The sequence below is a fragment of the Cavia porcellus genome, unplaced genomic scaffold, assembly GCF_034190915.1.
Source record: "Cavia porcellus strain 051 isolate PalLab524CR breed Dunkin Hartley unplaced genomic scaffold, mCavPor4.1 scaffold_15, whole genome shotgun sequence".
Taxonomy (NCBI): Eukaryota; Metazoa; Chordata; class Mammalia; order Rodentia; family Caviidae; genus Cavia; species Cavia porcellus.
The window spans coordinates 44359359-44383178 of NW_026947498.1; the positions used below are offsets into that span (position 1 = coordinate 44359359).

The 23820-nt window shown below is 31.6% G+C and overlaps 1 long non-coding RNA gene across 1 annotated transcript in view; it reads left to right on the forward strand.

Annotated features, from left to right (window-relative positions):
• The window catches only part of LOC111755948 (uncharacterized), a 38484-nt gene extending 17754 nt beyond the window's left edge, over positions 1-20730 (forward strand). Inside the window, exons 6-8 of the long non-coding RNA XR_010039397.1 lie at positions 12764-12903; positions 16192-16976; positions 17730-20730. This is a non-coding gene — a long non-coding RNA (uncharacterized LOC111755948). The remainder of the gene's footprint in view (positions 1-12763; positions 12904-16191; positions 16977-17729) is intronic.
• Positions 20731-23820: the final 3090 nt, after the last annotated feature.

Consider the following 23820-nt stretch of genomic DNA (forward strand, 5'->3'; position numbering starts at 1 on the left):
GTAGAAAATAATTGGCACCCCCTTTGTTGCCAGCCTCCGGTGAGGACAGCTGCTTGGTTAGCAGCACTCAGTATCCACGTGTAATCATAATTTGACAAAAAAGAGTTCAGGACAATAAGTGTTACAAGTGGATTCTCTTAAAAAGGCAATACAGTACAGAGAGGGGGGATAGCCAGATACTTTCAGCAGCAGGTAACTAACGCGAGACTTTTCTTCATATAGCAAAAGAATTTCGTGGCCTGATAAGATAGTAATGAACTACAGAATCCTCCAAGAGGTCCCAAATTAACTGCATATAATTCTCACTACTGAACTCAATCTTAGCCCTTAATTAGTGGAATGAAAAAGGCCTTTAACAGAGGATGTTATCAAAGGCACCTAGGAGAGGCATAAAAACATGTTTTAATTATTCCTATGTATCCTTTGTATTGTGGAAAAAAATACTACAGTCGAGTTAAGTATTTAGCAATTCACCTTGTGGAAACATGAAATAAGTGTTTCATGAACATGCTTACAAAATAAAAAGTGTATTAACATAAATACCTAAGTAATAAAATTGTTGAATATCTAACAGTTACTCATTGTTTACCTCCTTTTTTTAACCTTAAGTGTTTTATTTAGTTTTCATCACGTTGTTCCCAGGTGAAAACAATCAGTACATAAAGTTTAGAAATGAGGACAGTGGGAACACTAGAGACTGAAGTGAAATTTGAACAGCTCTCATATTAATGATTATGCAATGAGTCTTTTTTGAGAATTTACATTATAAATATGATGTGGCATAATTTCTGTTACTTTTATTGTCATTTGGTTTTTAACATGATTATTTGTCAAGGAATCATAAATCTGTTTAATTTGCAAATAAGTGATCATTTTATAGGAGTTGCATAGAATTAACAATTTTGAAAATAATATTTTCTGTGAATTAGGAAAACATAATGCAGGACCTAAAATTTATATTTAATACCAACAGTGTGAATCTGAATTTTCACAGAATCAAATTTTAGAATTGGTGATTAGAGAAAAGCTACTGCTAGTAGACTATGTTATCTTTAATTTGGTACTGTTATGTAGTTTACAATTTTAGGCAAAAGTGTGATTTATTTATTGTTGAGGCTAATTAAATATAAATATAGTTAACACTACTATTTTGGATAAAATTTTTTATTAACTTTGTCACTGACTTGCATGATTCCTGGTTTTTATTACATTTCCAGTGTTTAGTAAACAATTTCTCTGAGCAATAAGATTAAAGATCAAGAACCCACCACACTTGCCTGATTCCTGGAGATCTGTGCTTTATGTTACTTTGGAGCTTTACCCAAGTGAGTTAGAAGGATCATCTCCACATCTTTGCTGGTATTCTGCCAGCTGTTTCACAAGAAAAGGGTGAAACAGAAGGGGGATGGCACTGAGAGGAAAGCTGAGGTCAGAGGGACAAGCTGCAGGTGCAGTATGGGAATTACTCCAGGGTTCGCATCTTTTGGTTTTATGATTGTCTGTCAGTCAGTCAGGAAATATTAAAAAGTTCTTGACATTTTAACGGGTAACATTTTCTCTTATTTATCTAATGTTAGTGTATTTCATTAAAGCACCTTTTTATTGCTTTTGTCTTCTTTGCACATATGAGGGGTAATAATAGTTTCTTGTCATTGTCATGTTTAAAAATAAATACTTTGTGAAAAAAATGATAAAAATAAAACTATTTTTGGATACAAGATCCATTAAATAGTATATTAGTAATGTTATTTGTACCTAAGATATCCCAAGATAACTACTCTTTCAAATCTCATGTCTGTAATATATATTATGTTTTATGATTCTAAGTGTATTTATAAGCATAAAGATTGTATTTTATGCTTGTACATTGTACATAAGTGGAAATCTGGTGTTTATTTCACTTTTTTCTTGAAATTTTCTTACATCATTGCATTTAAAAGTAATTTTCATATTACCGTAAATGATTTTAATTTACTTATTTCCTAAATTATATTCAGAATTATACACTAATATATTATTTTTTATTTAAAGAAAAGAAGCAAAACCAGTGCAAGATAGATAACCATACTACTAATTTTTTGTTAGCTCATCAAACAATATTTGGTGCTGTCATTGTTTGATCATTTTTTATGCTTTGATTTTATAACTTGAACAACTCCTTGTAAGATAACAATATATTGTTTTACGCAGTTTAGTTTTCCTAGGGTATACATACTATACATACATTCTATTTTATAGAATAGATTCAAGTTTCATATCAGTCAATACTGAATTATTTCCAGAGTATTTTTCTTCCTATATCTCTCATTACTATTGTCTGAAATGTTGCAACACATTCAGTTTAAAATTTTGTATCTACAAACTTTCGTATTTTTCTTTGGGAGGACAGATATGAAATGTCTTTTCATATTAGAGCATAAACTTGTTATTAGGATTCAAGCATTAAAATTATTTTGGCTTCCTCTCTCAGTTACTATTTTTTCTGCTTTGTCTTTTTGAAAGACAAAATATGAATTTTAATTTACTTGTAGACATTATTTTCAAAAGTAACTTTTGTGTCTTTCTGTAATGTTTATATATACCTACATCTCTCTTTCTCTCTCTGTCTCTCTGTCTCTCTGTCTATCTCTCTGTCTCTCTCTCTCTCTGTCTGTCTCTCTCTCTCTGTCTGTCTCTCTGTCTCTTTTTCCATTATGTACCATAACATGTTTCTAAAACTCAGCTGCTTTTCAGACACCATTCTTGAGGTTGTAAATGATTTGATTTTTATTTCACTGAAACTTAAAAATCCTGTTGCAAAAGTAGACTGAACTTCTGATGAATTCTTTTGTAGTTTAAATTCTACTGTGGATGTTTCAGTGGAGAGTAAATTCTATTTCCCATTCGGAATCAAGTGGAGGGAAAAAGAGTAACAGGAAATCAATGAGCACATGCTCACTCTATTAATTGTGAGAAAGATACCATATCAAACTAAACATTTTCATAGGAGAGGTGGTGAGTAATAGGGCATTGTAGTTAGAAGGCAGAGTCCTGGAAACGAGAGTTAAGACCCTGTGGGTGAAAAAAAGTAGCTCGATACGTTCACTAGCTCTAGTGAAATAAGTAGCACAAAAGCTGCCCCACAGGGAAAGTTTTAACAGCTTTTCTTTTGTGTGTTTCACATCAGATTGACCAGAAAGTTTGTTTTAAATGTGTGAAGCATCATCTAGTAAATGTAAATAAATATGTGATTTTCATTTTGCAAACAGGTCAATCAAATCCTAATATATTATATGGATATTTTTCTATATCTAGATGAATTCTATCATTTAAAACATTACTATTGATAATGAAACATGGTAACATTCATGTTTAAAGTAACACTTTGATATTTAGACCTACAGTTTGATTAGAAGTGAATAATGTATAAGCCATAGATATTTTAAATGATGTTAATTTGATTATAATCAAAATCTTTGTTTATCTTTTTTGGGACAGGGCCTTGCTATGCAGTTCAGGCTGGCCTTGAAATCACCCTGTAGCCCAGGCTGGCCCCAAACACATAGGAATCCTCCTGCCTCAGCCTGCTACATGCTAGGGTTACAGGCAAGCACCACCACGTCCAGGTCAAAACATTTTTTAAACACAAGAAAATATATGCAACAAAATAATTTTATTACTCTTAAATATTCAAACTCATTCTTATTTTTCTACATCAAGGTCCTCTCAACAGTCTTTACTTTGGTTGTTTCCTAAGTATTGGAAATGTATTCATTAAACCTAAAAGCAATTTTGAATGATTGACAGGTATATCTTCTCATGTAAAAATTTAAAATTGCAATTCAACTACCCTGACATTTCTTAAGAAGTGCAGCATCATTAAGCTAAAATTATCTAGATCAACATTAAAAAATAAGTAATTAAAACATGTTTTAAACTAGAAATATTATGCAACTTAATGAAAGATATTTGCACTAAAGGCACTGTAAATAACTTTAAAATCTGTGTGAAATTAAGAGCACTCCGTGATTGAATTTGTGTATGTTTACCTTACTTAAATTTGATTTTGAATATATTTTAAACATTTTTTCTCAACATTTTATCTTTTATCAGCATGATTTTGTAGCACATAATGATCACATTCTTTGAAGGGAGTTGGTACAAATATAATTAACGCATATTTTGAAATAATTATGTGAAAAATTTTAAAATATTGGTTTCTAACATTTTATATTATATTTATTATATTTAATTAATTTAATTTAATTTAATCTTATTTAATTTAATTCTTATTATATTTTATATGTCTTATCAAATAATTTTCAGTATGAACTGTACATTCATGATCATGTTTATTAACTAAAATATATTGTACCAAATCATCAAAATTATACAAAGCCAACTGAATAAAATGTATTTTAAAATGAATAATTTTAATACATTTTCAAAACAAAAAGATCTAGTTTAGCTGATGAATCAAAAGTGGCAAATATGGCAATGATGATATAAAAGCATCAATCTATATAGGAAATACTGGTTTTTTTGTTTGTTTTTTTACTTCTAGGAGTTGAACTCATGACCTTGCACTTGCCAAGCAGACTGTGCTGCTGAGCTATATCCCCAGCCTGGGGATATTTGCTAAATCAATGTAAAACTCAACTACAAAGAACATAGTGTACACTGTAAAGGCTTTGACCGCAGAGCATTAGTCATGCGTGTGGAAAGAATCCTTCAAGGGCTTTTGTTCACCTGTACCCACTCATTTTGTCACTTCCCATCCCATTTCTCATTTCACATGCTGCTTCTTCACTTGAGTCTAGTCTTTGTGAGAACTGTTTAAGTCAGTCAGAACCTTATGATGCTCAAGGAAACAGCTATATTTAACGTAAGAATTGCCTATTGAGTGACAGTAAGGACATCACAGGAAGAAATTCTATTACGTTTGTAGATATGATTTTAGTTTCAGAAAAATTTGAATCTGTAGATAAAGAATGAGCTGCACTTCAAAGGAACAATACTAAGTAGCACACACTCCAGCAGTCTTTATAAAATCTCTTAATGTAGATGACTATTTAGGGAGGTGGAGCAATGAAAAGGCATTGGGAAATATTCTTTGAGTTCGTAATTTTGTCACATTTATTATTATTATAATTTTATATGTATTCCTACATAGTGATTAAAGGGAAAAGACCTAACAAGAAGACAAGATCTGTGTCCCTTTGTAGGGAAGGTAAGATGTATAGGACAATGTTGGACAGCTTTGCATCAGAGGTTTTCATATTGTTTATGGGAAAATGCTGCTCATGGCAACTAGAAAGCCACTAGTGCCAACCGATATACATCTTTTAATTTTTCATCTACTTGTTTAGAGGATTGTTCTTGTTGAAATTCACAATCTGACTTCAGTAGAGCAAATTATTTGCTGTCTTCAAATGTTTAAATCCACTACTCTTAAAGGAAGCAAGTAATAATCCCATGTGGATGCAGGTGAATCTAGTAGTGTTCATGATTGGTTCATTGTCTAGCACTGGGATTGGTGGTGTAAGAGCTGCCAGGGGTGGAGCCAGCACACTCTAATGGTAGGAAGAAGGTGTGTTTTCCTTCTTTTTCTGTTTGTTATTGCTGTTTGTGGTGGTCATGAACTGCGAGCCTACCATGCCACTCTGCCTGGGAGCCAGCTCAGTATGCATTGAAACCCCCAAAACTGTAAGAAATAAACCTTCCCTTCTCAATTTTGGGTGTCAAGTATTTTGTCTCAACAATGAGGGAAAGGTAACTAAGACAGAATCTTAAATGTCCCCAAGTGCTCTATTGTTACAGATTGTGGAACTGTTGAGAGATGGCATAACTTTTATGTGGTATGTTGTTTTAACTTTTTCTTGGAAAATACCCAGAAGGAGAATAGCTGGTTAGAAATGAACCTCCTTTTGAGGAATCTCCACAGTGATTGGAGCAGTCTACACTCCCACCAACTGGGCATAAGGGTTCCTTTATCCCATAGCAATGCCAACATTTGTTATTGATTGATTTCTTCATGAAAACCATTCTTTTTGGAGTGAGATGAAATATCAGTGCTTTTTAAATTTGCATTTCTCAAATGACCAGTGATGTTGAATATTTTTTCATGTATTTACTTGCCATTTGTACTTCTTTATCTGAGATGTGTATATTCTTCTAAAATGCCTTTATTTGGATTACATCTTTGAATTTAGATTTCTTTTTTTTTTCAATTCTTTACATGTTCTAGATAGAAGTTTTTTGTCTGAGGGAAACTTAGATAATTTTTTTCCATTCTGTGTGTTTTCTTTTCACTGCATTGATTTCTTTTGATGTGTAAAACTCTTTAATAAATTGAGATCCCAGTTGTTGATTCTTTGAAGTATTTCATGTGCAGTTTACATTTTGTTCATCAAATCACTGCTTACCCGTCTTCAAGATTTCTGTGTACATTGTCTTCCATTAGATTTAGTTTTTCTGTTTAATATTTAGATCTTTGATATATTTTGATTTTAATTTATTTCATGGTGATAGACATGTGTCTAGTTTTAGTGTTTGGCATGTAGAAAGCCAGGTTTTCCATCACTATTTAATACAAAGCCTTTTGCCCAGTGACCATGTTTGACTCCTTTGCCAAAAATGAAGTGGCTGAATGTCTTTACAGTTCTGTACTCATCTTCTACTTTAGTATATTGTTCCTTATGTCTTTTTCCTTGCCAGTACCATACTGATTTTATTAGAGTCCCTTTGTAGTAGAATTTCAAATCTAGGATTGTGATGCCTACTGCATTGCCTTTGTTTCTCAGGATTGGCTTTGCTATCCTAGATCGTTTCTGTTTCTAAATGATTTTTAGAAATGTTTTCTTTATATCTGTGAGGTATGCTAATGGTATTTTGATCAGAATTGCATTGCAATTTGTGTAACAGTTTTGGGAGTATGACCATATTTTCACAATATTGGGTCTTTCTATCCATGAGCAAAGCATACTGTAATTTGTAATTTGCAGTATACAGATTGTTTATGTACTTTCTTAGATTTATTCCAAGGTATTTCATTTTTTTGGATGCTATTGTGAAAGTGTTATTTCTACAATACTTCTCTCAGTCAATTTGGTTTTTGTGTACAGAAATGCTGTTAATTTTTGGTACTAACTTTGTATCCAGCTATGCTACTGAATTTACTTATTTAGTCTACTCATTTGGTGGAGTTTTTGCAGTCTGCTATGTAGAGTATCATGCCATTTACAAATAATGATAATTTAACTTATTCTTTCCTATCTTTGTTTTATTTCTCTCTCTTGTCTACTGCTCTGGTTACTGTTACCAAAACTGTATTGAAGGAGTGGTGATATTGGATGACCTTCTCTTGTTCCTGACTTTATAGTGAAAGCTTCCAGTTTTTGTCTATTTTGTATGATATTGGCTATTGGTTTGTCATAGATGCTTTTTCTCATATCGAGGTAGAGACTGTTTATACTGGTTTTCTGTGGAGTTTTTATCATGAATGACTATTGGACTTTATCAAAAGCATTTTCTACATCTATTGCTATGACCATATGATTTTTGTCTTTGGCTCTTTTGATGTGGTGCATTATGTTTATTGGTTTGCATATACTGACCCATTCCTGGGATGAATCCTACTTGGTCATGATGTACAATCTTCTAAATGATTTGCTACATTCTGTCTGCTATTTTATTGAGAATTTTTGCATCTATGTTCGTTAGAGAGATTGGCCTGTGGTTCTCCTGTTTCGTTGAGTTTTTCTCTGGTTTCAGTATCAGAATGGTGCTTGCCTCCAGGAATGGGGTAGGAGCGTTGTTACCCTTTCAGTTTCATTAGAGAGTTTGAAGAGTATTAACATTAAATCTTCTCTAAATTTCTTCTAGAATTCAGCCATAAATCCACAAGGATTTTTATTTGTTAGTAAGTTTTTAATTACATATTTGATTTCAGTAGTTGATAGTAGGTTATTCAAATTTTTTGTATCTTCTCGATTCAGCTTTGCTAACTGGTGAGTTTCTAGGAATCTATCCATTTCTTCTGTGTTTTCCAGCATGAGTAAAGGCCTTTGAAGTGATTAATGAAGATCTTCTGAATTTCCTCATGATCTGTAGTGATTTCATCCTTTTAATTTCTCATTGCATACATTTGAGTTTTCTCTTATCTTTTCTTGATAACGTTGGCTAGGGTTTTACCAATTTTGTTGATTGTTTCAAAGAACCAACTTAATTAATTAATTCTTTGTACTATTTTCTTAGTCTCAATTACATTAAGTTCTACTCTGATCTTTACAGTTTCTTCCTGTCTATGAGCTTTGGTCTTGACTTGTAGATTGCTCATTTGTGCTGTTCTGTTTTCCTGAAATGAGAATTCACTGCCATATTTCCTGCTTAGGATTGCTTTCATCGCATCCCACAGGTTTAAGTACGTTATATCTGCATTTTCATTTAACTGTAGATATTGTTCAATTTGTTCTTTAATTTTATCTGTGACACATTGGTTGTTCAAGAGGGGGTTATTTAATTTTCACGTGTCTATGTAGTTTTTGTAGCTTCTTTGCCATTAGTTTCCAATTTCATTGCATTATGTTCAGATAATATGCATGGGATAATGTTAGTTCCTTTGCACTTGCTTAGGCGTCTTCCATGGGTAGTACGTGTTCTATTTTGGAGAACATCCCACGTGCAGCTGAAGAGAATGTGTATTCTGATGTTGTTGGGTGGAACCCTCTGTAAACATCTATTAAATCCATTTGTTAACAGCTTTGATTCATTTCTGCTATTTCTTTGCTGACATTCTGTCTTTTGATCTATCCCTTTGTGATAATGGGTTATTATGCCCCTGTTATCCTTGTGTTACTGCACATTTGATGTTTCCTGTCTATTGATATTTTTCTTGTATACTTGGGCACTCCCATGTTGGATGCATACATATTTAAGACTGTTACCCCTTCCTCTTGAACTTTGCCCCTAGCAAGTATGCAGTCACTTTCTCTATCTCAGTCAGTCATTTTTGGTTTTAAGTTCAGTTTATCTGTGAAGAGAGTATCTACCATTTCTTTTCTGGGTTCCTGTTGCATAGAGTACTGCTTTCAATATTTTGACTTTCAGAGCATGAATTTCTTTTTGAGTTAAATGTGTTTCTTGTATACATATCTTTGGATCTTATTTCATGACCCATTCTGACAATTTTTTTTTTTGGATTAGTGAATTGAGGCCATTTACATTGATGATTATAACTGATAAAGTATTGGCCTACCTTTTTTGTGTGTTTTTTTTTTTACTTGTTTTTCCCTTTTCTTTGTTTGTCTTATCCAGTGGCTTCTTTCTATTTTTGTGATCATTTTTCTCTCTATCTAGTATGTCTTCCAGTAACCTTTCTAGGATTGTTTTGGCGGACACAAATTTTTTCATTTGTTCTTTGTCATGGAAATATCTTATGGCTCTTATTTTTGAAAGACACTTTTGTAGGTTATATCAATCTGGGCAGCAAGCTGTTTTAATTTGATTTTTAAGGACTCAAAAACCTTTACTGAGCTCTCCTTGACTTGAAGGTTTGTATTCAGAAGTCAGTGTGATTCAGAAATAAACTTTCCTTTATATGTGACCCGTATCTTTGGTCTAACAATTTTTACCATTCTGGGATTTTTGGGGGGCTGAATTTCTGGAATCTTGATGATTATATATTTGGGTGTATATTTATTTTGTTTATACCTTTTGGGGATTCTATATGCCTCAGTTACCTGTATTTCGGATTCTGTTACCATGCTTTGGCAATTTTCTGCTCTTATTCAAATAGTTTCTTTTTATATCACTTGTGTTGACTTCTGCTTTTTAATTGATATCTAATCAGTTTTACCTTATTTTTCTTTGTATCGTGTTGGAGGTGTTGAACTGTTATTTCATGGTTCTCTGATATTTTTAAGAGATTTTTTTTCATTTTTTATCAGTAGCTGCAATTGTGTCTTCAGGATCTGAAAGTCTATCTTCATTTTTGTTCAAGCTATTTTGCCAGATTTCAATAGAATTTTAATTTCCTGGATATCTCTTTGTATCTGCTTCATGCATTTTATGTCTTATATTATTCTTTCAAAATGTCTATCATTTTCCTATGTGCATCTGTGTTCCTTTATTCATCTATGTCTTCTCTAGCTGAGGTAAAAAATTCCTTCATTAAGATTGTCATTTGTTACATTAGCTTAGAGATTATTTCTGATCTGATTTTCTCTATAGCCTCATGGATTTCTTTCTTTGCTTTACTTGGTGTTTTTACAAAAATTTAAATTATGTGTCTTCGATGTCTTCTATGTCAGTATCTCCTGTACTTGTTCCAGATGGGCTGGAGGTCTGAGACTGCATTTTGTTTTTTATATTGTCATTTTAGCTTCTTGGTTTATATTTCAATCATTTCAATCCCACTAGTTCTGTCAATCCTTTGTGTGTGTTTCAGTCAGTGTCATACTTTGGCTAATATTCACCTACTTGCTGAGCCCCACACTGTAGGAGACAGGCCAGTCACCTAAATTCCTCCTGCACGGTCAGTTGGGTTGGTCCTGGATTCTTCCTGAGCTAACCAGCCTAGGCATATTGATATGATACAAACTTTAGCCAATATTGTTGCTGCAGGTTCATACATTTCCAGGCCACTGGACTTGCCTGTCCATGGAGTACACTACAGCCAGGGTCCTACTGTGTTACAGGGGATCTTGCAGACCCAACCAGCTTCCCTTGGGTGGTGGGAAAGTTCACCTGCACTCTTCTAGCCCTCCAAAATCCTCCAGGTGGGGAAAGATGCTGCTGAGGCCTCTGCCAGCTGATCAAGTGTTCAGTATAAACCTCAAATCTCTATCTTCTTTATATTTTCAGCCTAAAATAATAAGAAAATTTCAACCAAAAAAGCAAATTTTAAAAGTGAACAAAACATAGAAAAATGTTCTAAGACAAGTGTTTTAAGTAGAAACAAATTATGTGCCTATAATGGACACTATAAAATAAGAATTTTTGTGAGAATGGCAATTCCCATTTTTCTTCATGATCTATTATGGTAGCCAAGAGCATTAACCTCTTGTGCTTCATGAGCATTTGAAATGCAACTAATACAGTTGAGGAATTAAGCTATAAATTTATTTAAATTTAATTTATTTCAATTCAGAATTCTTTACTAATCACTTTACAGTGGGCCCCCATGTACATGGTATCTACTTCATTACATTATATCTGGTGATGATGTTTTCTAATTTTCAACATTTTTAGTGTGATTGGCATTATATAACAAACATTTTACTGGATTATTTGCTGTTTCTTTATTAGAATTTCAGAAACACTGTTTATTTTACTTATATAGTATGCCTGCATTATATTACATGGTTCATTTTGCTTAAGGAAAAATGCATTATCTGGTGTGAACAATGATTATCATAAACTAAGCAAACCATGCACATTTTATATGCAAAAAGTATTCTAATTTAGAGACTTAAAACTAAATAATATTTTTACTATCTAAATTTGCAATGTTTTCTCTTGTAATGTTTTTGCATTATTTTTCACAGCTTTTATGGATGAGGACAAAAGATGAACACTATTTAAATTACTAGAATACGAATGATTATATTAATTATTATTTCTATCCATGTACCATTTTAAAGAATGTTAAATGATATTATGTACAGAAAATATGACATTGTTTTAGCTGATAATAGCATGTTTTCCCCTCATACTTGTTTTAAAAGAAATTATTGGTACTTCAATCATTTTGTTTTTGACTCTTACTAGAAAGCCTAAATCATGTATTATTTCATTAATTTGTAATATTCATCTACTTCATGAAAATATATCTGTTTAATGGTTTGTTTTATTTTCTCTAATTTTTCTAGAAAATTGCAATTTCATAATATTCATTTTAATGGCATTTGTTAACCAATGATATTTTTTTCATTCAAAATTCATCTCTGACTTTCTAGTTCATAATGATAAATAGGTCTATATACACTTAAACCCAGTTTCTACAGAATCAATGGTGAAATTAATGGCAAAGTAAAATATTTTGACCAAAGAATGAATTAGAATAAGAAAGAAATTAGGTTCATTCTAGAAAGATAAAGAATGCTGACAGAGAGACATGGACCACTGAGCAGAAATGAGTACAATCAAGACACTATGACAGATGTTTATTCCCCTCTAATGGCACTTTTTTATGATATAAAGAGCCAGTTTGCATATTCAATGCTTGGATGCTGGAATATATAAGTACAATTGATTTTTAATTGTTTTTGAGTTGGCTGAATTTTCTTCATAATATTATATTTGATATTGTTTATCTTTCCCTACATATGGGGTCATCATTTTCTAAGATATGTGCTTTATTTTCTATTTCATATACTTGTCACTTTCTTTTTTTGCTTCACTTGCTACATTCTTCTGTAAAGATGGTAGAATAGAACAGGTGAGGTGAAGTGTAATTTCTTACTTTTCATAATTGAGCAAAGAGTACTTAATTGACCAACATATGGGTTTCTTCATGTGAGATTGATATCTTCTGATTACTGAGATTATCCAATATTAGTAACTATTATATTACATTCCCAATAACAAAGAGACTCTACTCAATAATTTCTAGTGATGCTGATTATAATAAATATATATATATATATATGTATAATCTTACAAGCAAACTAAAACTAAAAATGTTTACAAACTTAGAATTCTAATGTGATAGGTATTACATTCACACACCCCCCTCTTACTTTCTTTAATCATCAGGACCTTTGTACTTTTCATCTGTTCATAGATTAGATGTAGTTGTCACCTGTGGACATCAAGTGTGGAAGATCCTTGGAATTACGCTTTCCACCATTTGATCTCAATTCTGAGTTAGTAGACAAGTGGTGAAGATTCATTTCCTATGACCTCACTCTGCCAATTTCAAAGGTGATTCTTTCTCAATAAGCCATTATAATGTGAATCTGGGAACAGTATCAGTTTCTGGTGTCCACTCCCTGGAAAGCTTTCATTTTCATTGATTAAGCAGTAAGGCTATAGTTTTTTCTAATTTTTTATTGGTACATTTAGTATACAGTGATAACATTCATCATAGGAAAGCTGAGCCTATATGTGTACCTCCTGCTGCTCCTTTTCTTCCTGTCCCCTCCCCTCCCTGCAGTCCCTCTTCTCTTCTTGATTTACAAGTTACATTTCCATTGTTTCCTTCTATTTTTTCTCTCTTGCTACTCCCAACCCGAGTGCCTTGTCCTCCTTCTCATGTGACCACTGTTTTCCCTTTTCCCAAAACCTGTTAACATTTTGATCCTTATTTAAACTTTTGGCTTCTCACACCACAAAAACCATGGAATATTTACAGCCCAGTAAGGACACAGTCAGCACTGGGTTGGGTTAGAAAGCAACTGACATTTTCCAGTAGCTTACTTTTAATGTCTAACTATGGAATCTCAACATGTTATGTATTTATTAAAGATGTTAAACGCTGACAATACTAGAAAAACATAATATTTTAAAATTTAAATTTTAATTAATAAATTGATGCTATAATCATTAATATCAAGAAATTGTTAACATTTTTAATTATCAATGAATTAATACAGTCAAAAATTTCAAATTGCTTCTTAAATACTTGTAATATTATATAATTCTCAATGAATACAGTCAAAAATTTCAAATTGCTTAAATACTTGTAATATTATATTTTATACAGTAACATTAAACTGCTAGTCAATGAAACTATTTTCTTAGACGTATCAGATAATTGGAAATCTGCATAATGTTTCTTTTATTTTAAAATCTGCGTATCAATTTTTCTTTAAAATTTTGTTTGCTGGAGAATTAATAAGTAAGAACATGAATGAGTAGAATAGTATTTATGACATAATAGATGCAAAATGACACACAAAAATAATTCTCAAACTCATAAATGTATAATTAAAAAGTAATCATAGTACCTAAAGTAACTGTTTTGCTGTTTACTTATTTACTTTTTATTTTAAATCAGTTTTATTGCTGTATTTTATATATACATGATGTCCACATTCATCATGGGGGAACTTGTACCTGTAAATGATGTTTTCTTTTCTTTGTACTGAGAATCAAACTCACACTTTCCAGGCAGGAGCTGTTAGACATGATACATCTTGACTCCTCTTTATGTTTGTATTTTTCTCTCTTCCCTTTCACTCCTTTTCCCCTGCTTATTTACAAAAGCTTTGTTTCTATTTTTTCCTCCTTTTCTCTTTTTGTCCTCTTCCTCTTCTCCATTTCCCCATCCCCCTTCCTAATTTTCACTTCAATTTGAACATTTTATTCCTATTTCACACTATCTATTATACATTTTGGTCCTTATTTATACTTTCAGTTTCTCACACCAGAGGAAAAAAATTACACATGTGTGCACAATTTATTTCATTTAAGAGTATCATCTCAAGGTGCGTTCACGGATAGAGTATCATCTCAAAGTGCGTTCACGGATATAGAAATGTTTCAAATATCAGTCACATCCATTGTATAAAAAACTACATGTAGTTTATTCATTTATAGGCTGATGGGAAGCTGGGGTATTTCCAAGAATTAGCTATTATGAACTGTGCTCCTATACACATGGGTGTGCATATATTGCTGTGGTATGATGCTTTTAATTCTTTTGGTAAGCAACCAACAAAGCCTAGTTTTAGTTTTTTGAAGGATCTCTCTGCTGGTTTCCATAATTGTTGCACCAGTCTATACTTTCAACAGGAACGGAGATGGTTTCCTTTTCCACATAGCCCCACCAGAATTTGCTATTTGTTGATTTCTGATTAGCAGCCATTTTTTCTAGAGTAAGATGGAACCTCAATGTTATTGTAATTTGCATCTCTTGAATGACCACAACTGTCAATTTGTTTTGGTATATTTATTTTCAATTTCTAATTCTTCATCTGAGTAGTTATGTATTCATTCCAAATGTCCATTTCTGGAATGCATCATTAAATTTGCCAGGTCTGGGGCTGGGGATTTAGCTCAGCGACATAAGGGCCTGCCTTGCAAGCAGGCAGTAGTGAGTTCGATCCCCGGTACCGATAAAAAGGAAAATTATTTTTTAAAAAAATTTGCCAGGTCTGAACTTTTTGAATTCTTTACGTATTCTAGCTATCTAGCTAGTGCTTTATCTGGAATATTTTTCCACTCTCTGGTTTCTTCCCACTCTGTTGGTTTCTTTTGTTGTGCAAAGATTTTTAATAAGATTAGATCCGTTTTGTAAGTTCTTTGTATACTTTCTCTGCAACATTCATAATGTCTTTTCCATATCATCATGAGTTCTATCTATTCGAGGTTCTATTCAGTCTTCTAGCAGATTTCATGTTTCTGTTTTAATAATTAGGGATTTGATCCAGATCAATTTTAGTTTAGTGTATCATGAAAATATGGGTCTAGTTTTAATCTATCAAGTGGAAAGCTAGTTTTTCCAGTATAATTTATTAAGTAGGTGTATTTTTTACAATGAAAGTGTTTGGCTCCTTTTTCAAAGATAAGGTGGCTGACTGTGTTTGGAATTGTTTCTGTATATGCTAGTGTGTTCCATTGATTTATGGGTCTGTTATTTCCCCATTACCATACTGTTTTGTCACTGTAGCTTGATAGTATAATTGAAGTCAAGGATTGTGATGCCATCCTACCTTGCCTTTGTTTCCAAGAATGGGTTTTGCTTATCACTTCAGCTTCCAAATGAATTTTAGCATTGTTTCCTCCAAATCTGTAATGTATGATATTGATATTTTGACCAAGACTGCATTAAATCTGTAAATCATTTTTACAGGATGGCCATTTTCATTGTATGTGTTCTTTCTTCCCAAGAACAAGGAAAATCTTTCCATTTTTTTCATATCATCTTCAGTCTCTTTTTTTTTCTGAGTACTGTATGTTTCAATGTAAAGTCTTTTACTTCTTTCCTTACATTGAAACTTAAATATTTAAATTTTTTGGATGCAATTTTGAAAGGTGTTATTTCCATAATTTTCCTCTCAGTGAGTATCCTATTCATATATAGGGATTTTTTGATTTTTGCATGTTGACTTTCTTTGCAACTACAGTAGTGAATTTTTTATTAAATTTGGAATTATTTTGGTACTGTTTATGGGGTCTTCTATGTAGAGTATCATGTCAATCACAATACTCACAATTTAACTTCTTCTTTTCCTATCCTTATTCCTTTTAATTTTTTCTCTTGTCTAGTTGTTCCAGTTAATGCTTCCAGAACTATATTAAACAGGATTCCTGGCAGTGGACACCCTTGTCTTGTTCCTCATTTCACAGGAATTCTTTCAGTTCTTGACCATTTAGTATGCTGTTGGTTTGGCTGTTGGTTTCTCATAGATCTCATAAATGTTGTATCAGATAAAGATTATCTATACCAACTTTTTGTTGTTTTTCCCATGTTTGCATATTTGACTTGTCAAATGCTTTTTATGCATGTGTTGAGATGATCATGCCATTTTTGTCCTTAGCTGTGTTAATATTGTGTATTAAATTTGTTAATATACTTATTTTCAACCATCCTGCATCCCCTGGATGATCCTTGCTTGTTCTGTGTAATCTTGATGATTTGCTGTATTCTGTTTGCCAATATCTTATGAGGATTTTTACATCTATATTCATTTGGAAGATTTGCCCGTATCTCTGTTTCTTCATTAGGTCCTTCACTGGTTTTGGTTTCATGGTGATGCTTATTTCCAAGAATGAATTTGGGAGAGTAGATTCACTTTGAATTTCATTAAAGAGTTGCATGTCTCTGAAATGTTATTTAATTTGCATGTTTTTAAGTAGTTTTATTGGTTTCTTTTGCCAGTGATTGCCAATTTCATTGCACTATGATCAGACAATATGCATGGAATAATTTCAGTTCCTTTAAATTTACTCAAGCTTGTTTTATGTACCAATATATGTTCTCTTTTAGAGAAAGTTCTGAATGCATCTGAAAAAATATGTATTCTGATGTTGTGGGATACAACACTCTGCAGGTATCACTTAAATTCACTTTTTCAAAAATTTGATGCATTTTTGAGAGTTTGTTGATCTTTTTGGTCTAGTTTATATCTGACTATAGAGCATTGAGTTCCCCCATTACAATTGCATTAGTGCTTATCTGATTTTTCATGTATTTAATATTCATTTTTTATAGTTGAGTACACTGGCATTTGGGTTTAAATTGAGATGACTGCTATAATTTTGGTGGGCTTTCCTTTGTAAGTGAATTGTTTCTTTATGTATGAACTTTTAATATTCCATTCCTGTGTTGAATTCCTGGAATCCTTACTGTTATACACCTTCGGGTAGATTTACATATATATATCTTGGGTAACTGGAGTTGTATGTGTCTCAGTTATCTGTTTGTAAAATTCTTTTTACATGCTCAACAAGTTTCTGCCATTACTTCTTTGGATACATTTTTATATTATTTGTGCTGTCTTCTGTTTTATCACTGACTCAGTCAATCTTAAGTTATTTTTCTTTGCATCATCTAGCAAATGTTGTATTGATATATTCACAGCCCTTTGCTATTTTTAAGAACCCTTTATTTTCATGACCACGATATAATCCTGTCTTCCAGATCTGATACTCTGTCCTGATAATGGTTCATTCTGCTACACATATTTCAATCCTGGATATCTGATTGAATGTGTTTCATGGATTACATTTCTTTCTTATGTTGGGATTTCATGGTTTGCATCATTTTCCTAAGCTCTTCTATTTTTTATCTTTCTCTTTTCTAGATTCACTAATCATGACCTTTATTATGGTCATCATCTCTGAAGTGAAACTGAGTTATTCACCAGGCACAGCAGTTTGCAGCGTCCATTGTTCCATTCTGCTGGTGTGTTTCTCTTTGGAGCCCTCTGTAGTCACCAGTAGTCAATGTACCTCTACAGGTTTGAGCCACCCCTCCCACACTACAGCTCAGAGAGAAAGTGCCACTCCTCACTTCCCATGTCTGCACTTGGTCCCTCTCCTTTCTCTCTCTGCGGGCCCTAATTCTCACCTTAGATACTTGCTCAGTCCTGGGAAGCCACTTCTCTCTTCTTCCCCTTGCGCTCTTCTAGCATCTGGATTCCAAATATCAGAGAAGATGTGTCACCATCCTCCTGCCATCCCAGAAGGCCTGCTTGCTTCTTTAATCCTATATTAAACTAAACTATAACACAACAATTCATAAACTACTTTCTTTGTTTTCAGAATAGTCAAATACTCACAGGTGCATTTATTTTAATATCTTATGGATTTGTGGATTTATCATCATTACTTTTGAAGCTTAAAGTTTGTAATATGTATATTAGTGATAAATGGTACACTTTTTAAGTTCTTATCTATCAGCTGTGTGGTGGGGGTAATGCAAGAACAACTTTTATACAAAACATCAGAACATTTAGCACTCCTTTTAGTGGTTTATAACCCTGGTTTTAATGATCTTTGCAACACGCTGAAAACAAATTGATAGCACATTAACTTTAGTGTGGTAAGATAACTTCATTTGATAACAGACACAATGAGAACATACGTCATGGGAGACTTTCACTAAGTGAAATATAAATAATTTTGAAAAATAGTATTATTTTCACAGAAATGTAGGATGATTTTATAGTGGCAAACTTATTTAACTTATTTCTGGTTTTCTTAGCCATTTACATACCATATAATAAGGTACATTTAAGTGCTAGTGTAACTCATAATTTTCATGGAATCACATCATATATTTTTCATGCAACACAAGCAAATTCTTTATTATCCAGTTTTTATTGATACCAATGCATTGCTTTTATAATACCACTTCTGTTCTAAATATATTTCTTTATAACAGTTAAAATGTGCTTTAAAATGTGGAATATCCATTTAGCTTTAATCTTTTTTTAATTGAAAGTATGTGAAATATAAAATAACAAAATGGAATATATCTTTGAAATTGTCCTTTTTCTTTCTTAACATAAAAAGCACTCAAATGTATAACTATTGATTATCTAAATAGCTTTAAGAACATATTAAAACACAAAAATCTAGAGGAATATATAAATAATGACAACTATTTTGCAAAGTTGTAAATTTGATGGCAAGTATTAGATTTTATTGGGTAATTCTTTTTGAATGAATGGATAAAAGCATGCATATATTAAACAATTTAAGAACATTATTACAGAACTCTTGTATTATATATCTAATTCCTTAAAACTGTTGCAAATGTTTTCAAACATGCATTAGCACAATATGATTTAAAGTAACATAGGGCTATAAGTTTAAATATTTCTAAATTATTATATGTATGTCTAATTGTATAATTCTTATAAATAAAAACCAAAAACCAAACAAACACCTTTTGAGGGAATACGTCCAAGCTTCCTTCTTTCACTTTCTCTCCCTTTACTCAGCCTATTCTCTGTCTTATTTCTTCTCACCAGTCTGCCATCTCTTGTCTTTCACTGGAATGTGTGAAGCTTGTACTTTGTGTGTGAGCTTTCCACTAGTGCTCAGATATTCTCACTAGTCATACACCATGGATGGAACAGTTCTAGAGGTGAATCTACAGATCTCTCACTTCCACATAAAAACTTTCTTAGCCCTGCTATGCAAAATTAAGACTTGCTATTTCAACCACACATATTAAAGTGTCTGGTCTAGTTCTCCATATTACCTATTTTCCCTTTAAATATTGAAAATTTTACCATGATATTTTTTCATACCATTTATTTTGCTTTTATGCACAGTGATATTTGCTTGTTATTCACCTTTATTGCTTATCTTTTTGTCTGAATGTAAGTCTGTAGAAGAATGTTTAATATGAAACAGAATAGCAGAAATATCAAATAAAGTATCTGTAACATAATGACACTCAGATAACTGTCAAGTGAATAACAATAAATCCAAGAGAAACATAAGTTACAGTTAAAGTTTATATTCAATAGTAAGTAATGAAATTGTCATTATAGACTAGGATTTTCTTATATTAAGGACCTGATGTGACTGAACTAAGCTGTATACCACATCAAACATCCTCACTAATACTGAATATATTTTCAGACTCAGATGAACATGCTTCCTGTGCATTCATTTTTAATGGTAGTAATATTATGAAAAATCTACATATTTGGAAAACTGTAGGTGCACAAGCCATCCATTTCAATGTATTTTGCGCTATCAGTTGAGCAACTAGATGTTTTCTTTCATCAAATAGAAGTTATCAAACACTTGAATCATGGATCAACAGATATTAAATTATTTTCTGTGGAAACAACTCCATAGTTTATTTGGAGATATCCAATCTATTTCAATTGTATTTATGGCAGATATGAAGAAAAATCTTTTTGATATACATTTCAAAAATACCATTCATATATTATAATATATTATAATATTCATATGTTACTGTATTGATATGGTAGTGAAAAAAGAAATTTTTGAGCATAAGACTTAAAATAGGATGATGTAGTCAGAAATTTGTAAGCATTTTAATTAAATGAGTTATGTTATTATTTGCAATGGAAGATCAAGTGATTTATCTTTGTAGCAGATGCATCTTGAGTTTTTCAACATGAGAAGATGAGGAATGGATAGGCAGAGCTGATACAAATACAGTACTGTTGACAAATTTTTTCATTTACACTGCATGTATTTATATCTGAGAGGTTTTATGGGTGCCTTTTTGCCAAATATGAACATGCTAATTAGAATTAAACTGTAAAGAACATTTTTTGAAAGGTAAATTCAATACATTTTATGTAAAATAAATTCTAATAAAAATATAAAAGGTCTGCTTATAATTGAAAAAAATGGTTACATGCCTGAAATTAACTGAATAAATTGATATCAAAATTAAGAAAACTGCTGATTTTAAAACTATCAGATGTAGAGCTATAAATACATATAGTTTATTATTTGCTTTACTGGGTGCTTCTCATGTGATTTAATGTATATTTAATTTGAAAAATTGACTTGATTAAGTGATACATTACAGTATTATGTTTATTTATTAACAGAAAATATGTTTACTATAAACTATTAGTTTCCTTTCTAGGAATCAAATTGTTTTTTAAATTGCTTCTGTTTTGCTGTTTGTTATATCTGAAGCAATGTAATAAATTTTTCATACATTATTTTTAATATTTTAGCCAATATATTGCAAATGAAATTGAGCATATTTCTGTAATTCTTAAATTATATAAAGAGAATATATATACTTTTAAGCTTCCCATTCGTTGCTTATATAAATCCATTTTACATATATAATAAAACATTCCATTTAAAATAATTTTCTGATTAAGCCTGATATTATGAAACATGAGTGAAAAACAAAGAAAATTTACAATGTTGTATTAAGTGAAAGATATAAAAATGCTGATAAAAATACGGGGGAAAATGAATTTTTATTTGATGATTTTAATTAGTATAGGTACTCAGGAAAATAGTAGAATGTTACCTAATAAAAAAATTTTAATACTGGTACTACCATATGATCCACCATACTCATTCATGGGTACACATCCAATGGAAATGAAATCTTTAGAAACCTAAACTTTCATGCTTATTATAGCATTATTGATGAGTCAAAAAACACAGTCATATAGGCTGCCTATGAAACAGAGAAGAGATAAAGAAGTTGTGGTTAATATTGAAAGCAGAATTTTTCCACCACAGAAAGAAAGCAATGCAGTCATTCACAGCAACATGACAATTAGAGAAAATTAATTATCCTAAGTGAAATGTCAGTCAGAGTAAGACAATGTCTCATGTTCTTATTCATTTGTATAAGATAAAAATTCAGTGGAGTAGAAAATAAAGTGATAGTCATAATGGACAAAAAGGTTAAGGGATGAAAACTACAGATAGATTAGATAATGCATGCCAAAATACAATTAAATATGAGCAACTAGTTCTGGTGTAGGATAACACACGGGATAACTTTAGGAGATAATTTATGCTTTACTTTTAAAAAACTGAATATGAGAGCCCAAAGTTTCCCTATACACATAAAATATAAATATGTTAGGAAATGACAATCCTTAGTGCCCTGAGTTTCATCATTACATATTTTACACATCAAATTATTTTATACATAAAAATAGTTATGCTTCAATGGATTTCATTTATATGTATAAGCAGTATATACCAATACAATAAAAATGAAAAAAATTGAAAATTGAGAAAAATAAGATATACAGTTAATGTACATGGCAATAGGATTGCAAAAACAACTAATAAAAATGAACTCACTCCGTGAGTTAATGCCTGTACACCAAGCAGTTGAGCAGGCTAAGACAGGCCTTTCATAGGTAACTCAGTGAGATTTTTATCTCAAAGTAAAAATGAATGCACAAAGCTAGGGTAGGGACATAGGTAAGTGCAAATTCCATCTGACACACACAAACGTGTGCATGTGCACACACAAGCACAAACACCCTCCAAAGCATCAAGAATAAAGATACAAGACATAAGAAGCTAAAAAGAAACAATAGCACTACATTGCTCTTGAAAAGCAGTGCAAATAAGAAAACAGAGAAGTATCTTTATGTACTGAGAAATACAGTGAACGTTCCATTGCATTCAAAAGCAGTGTTTTGTAAAAAATAGGTAAAATAAAAGCTTTTTGTGAAATAAAAAGCTGAAAAATTAGTCAATGAAATGAATTTAAATGAAAGATTTGCTGCTCACTGTGAAATGAAGAAAAATGAAATGACTTGGAATATCCAAGAAATATAAAACAATTCATAAAAAAATAACAAGTATAATTAAATATCAGAGACTAAAACTAGAACAGAGAAGAAGAAATACTTGAAGTAACAATAAACAGTTATTTTCAAAATCAATGTAAGAAAACAAACCATAAGTCTAATTAATTCAGAGTTGCAAAAAATAAATACCAAAAAAAGAATAACAAAACATGTAATCAGGTCAATTTTAACTTCCTGGAGGGAGAGACACACACATACACACATGCACATCTCAAAAGAAATTAAACCAGATAAAAAACATTTCCACTAAGAAATAAAGAAAATCCATCAAAATTTTTTACATTTAAGCACGCTAAAACATACATCAAAATTAGTAGTGCTAAAATAAAAAGATACATCAAAACAACACCCAGTATCCATCAAAGTTGTCTTTTGTCAGTAGCAGGTCTGACTTCTAAATACATTAAATTTTTCATAATAAGGAAAACTTTTGGTGAATGAATGTAAAATATGAATTTATTTTTAACTTTTAATTGATCTAATAGATAATTATTTGAAATAATAAGAGCAAAAATGTATTTTGTGATATTAAATATGAAAAAGTCAAATCAATATATTGTAATGAACGAAAAACTATTATGTCTTCACTGGCAATGTAGCACTGTAGTACAAATTGGAAGAGGACTTAAGATTTAGGTCATAGACTTAATGTGCATTGTCCACACTAGGGCAAACATTAACACAAAATGTTAATAAAAATGTGTAAGGCTTGTACCCATATATTTGTCATATTAAAAGTTCCACTAAAATAAGGGAATCTAAAAGTACAGAAAATAAAAAGAAAATAAAAATCCTCAATAATAGAAAACAGACAGGGTAGCTTTTGTCTGCCTGGGTGTTGGTTTGTTTGAACAGTGTCACACTAAGTCATTCAGTTGCTCAGGCTGTGCCCTAGGTTGTGATCTCCTTGCTTAGCCTTCCAGTGTGTTGAGATTACAGGAAAACACCACCACAGTCAGGTAGATATGATAGATTTTACTCACATAGGACCTATATTTGTAATCACTTGAAATATAATGTTCTAAACATACAAGTCAAAAACAGAGATTTTTAATAGGAGAAACATACCACCTAAAAGACAACTTAGATA